This window comes from Ixodes scapularis, unplaced genomic scaffold (assembly GCF_016920785.2).
Source record: "Ixodes scapularis isolate PalLabHiFi unplaced genomic scaffold, ASM1692078v2 PGA_scaffold0__279_contigs__length_252992795, whole genome shotgun sequence".
NCBI lineage: Eukaryota > Metazoa > Arthropoda > Arachnida > Ixodida > Ixodidae > Ixodes > Ixodes scapularis.
In genome coordinates, this window is record NW_024609835.1 from 177,751,176 (window position 1) to 177,755,100 (window position 3,925).

Sequence of the window (3,925 nt, forward strand, 5' to 3'; positions counted from 1 at the left end):
GGTCGTTAGCAGACACGAGAACAAACGCCGTTTGTTTCTACACAATAAGACAACTACCCTCACGTCGCATGAACCGTACGTCATGTCTAAACAGCAATTAAGGGAAGCTAGCAAGGTTTTATTGTTACAAACAACTCGACGTTTCAACAATTATACATTGAACCCCCCCCCCCCCCCATTTCCGGCTTTTCTTTTACTTCCTCTCATTGTTACGCAGGTCATCATTTTTTCTCAGTTGTGTTTATACATAAAATATCGGTCTCTCTCTCTCTCCTTATATGCTTACAGGGGTTTCCACCGCAAGTTTCGTCTGAGTTCTAGCCAGCAATGAAGTAAAAACGTAATTCATTTTAATAACCTGCATCTACCGAAAACATATTCACTGCGTGGCTAAGCAAAGCCAAATACAATATAGATCTTTATCACGATCTTCTCATGTACATAGGTTAGTGTTGCACAACTGATTTTAGTGCCCGAGTTGATGCCTAACATGAGTGCATTTGCCGATGCTGATATCTTCAAGTCCTTGCGAATCATGGGAGGCACTCACTTGATCGAATGACGTTTTAGCGAACGCCCACGTTTCATCGAACGACACTTTAGCGAATAGTCGGACGCCGCGAAGCGGCGTTTTCGGGTGGGCCAAGTGAGTTCATATTTTTGTAATGAGTTGCCGCAGACTGTCGCCGCGAAGCGGCGTAAAGCGCAGAGCGACGGATGGGATAACGCGCGCCCCAGTTATTCGCTAAAACGACCATTCGCTCAAATGTCGCCATTCGCTAAAATGTCATTCGCTCTTGTGATATGGACCCGCGAATCATATAGTTAAACAAAATATTCTGAAGGAAGCGGTCTCATGCATTCTGGCAGCTTCGGAACGGCAGGGCATAGGCGCGGATATCGGTAGTCCCAGTGGGTGGTTTAACGGGCCCATGTTTCTAGCAACACCTTACTATTAATAAAGAAGCAGCAAAACATGACACGTAAGGTGTCTGCCTTGTGTTTTAGAGCGCAGCTCTTAGGGGCCCGTTCCCGGCTTGAGCGGCGTCGCCGTCGGCGTTGGCGTCGCCGTCGGCGTAACCAAGGTCATCCCAAGGTCACTTGACCCCCAAGGTCACGTGACACCCAAGGTCACATGACTTCCCAAGGTCACGTGACACCCAAAGTCACGTGGCTCCCCAAGTCACGTGACCCCCGATGACGTCATCAGTGACGTCACTGATGACGTCACCGGCATCCGTATCGTCATCGTCATCATCACTGATGACGTCACCGGCATCCGCATCGTCATCGTCATCATCACTGATGACCTCACCGGCATCCGCATCGTCATTGTCATCATCACTGATGACGTCATCAGTGACGTCACTGATGACGTCATCGGTATCCGCAACGTCATCGTTACTGATGACGTCATCGGCATCGGCATCGTCACGTGACCCCCCTAGGTCACGAGACCCCCACCCAAGGTCACTTGACCCCACCCCCCAGTACCCTTCCCTCCTCCTCCTCAAGAGCTGCGCTCTAATTCGGCGTTACAGGGAGTTGTAAACGGCTTTCACTTTTTTTTAGCTTAATTTGCAGAAGTCCAGCATAGCAGCTTGTATTAAATTAAATGACAAGCATTCGGACAACTTCAGCTCGTCGCAAAAAAAGGAAGACACCTAATCTATTGTCTGCTTTCTTTTTCTGTTTACTTACTTTCCCCGCTTTTTTTCTCGCTTTTTTTCTCATATTTTTTCTCGGGAGCACCAATGGCAGCGTTTACGATTTTCCCCGTACTGCTACCGTCTTTACGTCCCTGTTGTGAATAAAGCGGGATACATTGGGAATGGTGTTTACGGTCTGGGTGTATCGAAGTCTCTACCGAATATTCAACCAATTATGTGCCGCTCACTTGTCTACGAAATGAAACTCTCGTTACCAAAGTGTTGTTCTATCTTAAATAAGCAAGGAAGTGCAGAAAACACCGCTCATCTACAATCGTAATAAAGAGAACAAGAGACCCAATTGGAACATTGGTTGATATTCGATGTTTCAATAAAAAAAATAAAAAAAAGGAAGACGTTCGCAATCCTTTGTAACGCCGAATTAGAGCGCAGCTCTTGAGGAGGAGGAGGGGAAGGTGCGGAGGGGACTGTACGCCCCTCCTCCTCGTCCTTACCCTTTCCTCCTCTCCTGCTGCCCCCTCCCTTTTAGCGGGAAATTTTCTCTAAATCCCCCGCTAAATTTAATAGCAAATTTTTTCTGCTATATTTAGCGGGGAAATTTTCTCGCTAAACGTAGCGGGAAAGTTTCCCCACTAAATTGACCGGGTATTTTTCCCACTAAATTTAGCGGGTCTTTTTTAATTAAATTTAGCGGACAAATTTGTCTCGTCAAATCAAGCGGGGAAATTTTTGCGATAAATCTAGCGGGAAAGATTTTAGCTAAATTTAGTGAGCAATTCTGCCCGCTCAATTTAGCGGGGAAATTTTCCCGCTATATTTAGAGGGAAAGTTTTTCCGCTAGCGCGCAATTTTTCCCGCGAAATTTAGCGGGGAAATTTTTCCACTAAATTTAGCGGGGATATTTTCCGCCCCATGCAGCGAGGAACTTTTCCCGCTAAATTAAGCGGGAAAATTATTCCGCTAAGTTGAGCAGGAAACTTTTCCCGCTATATCTAGAGGGGAATTTTACTCACTAAATTTAGCGGGCAATTCTTTCGTTAAATTTAGCGGGGAATAATTTCCGCTAAGTTTAGTGGGGAATTTTTTCTGCTAAATTTAGCGGGGAATTTTTTCCTGCTGAATTTCGAGGGGAAAATGTTTCCGCTAAATTTAACGGGAATATTTTTCCGTTAAACTTAGCGGGAAAATTTACCCATAATGCAGCGTGCGGTGACGCCCCGAGTGACGTCACACGTGACGTCACGTGTGACATCATTATGCCAAACGTCCCATAATGCAACCAGCAGTTACACCGACGCCGACGACGACGTTGACGCCGCGCAAGCTGGAAACGGGCGCCTTAGAGCTGTGCTCTAAAAATGGACGCGTTCATCTATAGCTTTACGCGTTGATCATACTGCCTATTTGTGTGTGCAGACGGGTGTGTCGGATGCGGTAACTCCTGATTGACCAAAGTGCACACGTTAGAGCATGGGTTCAACTGCGGCATCTCAATACTGGAAAGTTACCTTAAAGGACTAAGGGGTGTTTCCACGTCGGATCGTCTAATGACTGTCCGGGTCATATGAATATATGTATATGTATTAATGTATATTCAATATATTAATATGTGTATATAATAAATATATGTGCAAGCCATGTTCCTGGGAGGAAAATTCAGCTATATGTGAAAGCCGTAGGAAAATGTTCCCGAGATGTATAAAATTGAGACGCCCGAGGTGTGGGCATTGCCGAGATTACACTGGTTAAAGTTGCGATGAGCTTTGTCGTAGCGTATGTTTGAATGCTGCTGTCACTGTGCTGTGCGAGAGCGGGCCAGCCGGTGACGTTCTTGAGTGTGGGCCACAGTGTCCGCCAAAATTTCGTCTGAATAATAGGGCTGTTCCGAGTAAACGATGAAATCCAGGGTACAAGATGCTTCGTGCTCATAGAGAAGGTGGAAAGGAGAAAATGCCGTAGTACTCTAACGTGCGCTGTTGTATGTGAATGGTATGAAGGGTAGTATGCTATACCATTTGGTGTGAGTTTCTGATACGTATATTGATATCATATTGGCTAATGTGTGGTGAAATCGCTCGGTCAGTCCATTTGTCTGAGGGTGATACGCAGTCGTGCTACGATCTGTCATGTTGCAGGCACTAAGTAACGCCTTCACGGTGGTAGACAAAAAGAACCGTCCGCGATCACTAATGAGAGTACGTGAAGCTCCGGGCAGAGAACCACCAGGTTAAGCAGGAACGCAGAAATTTTGGGAG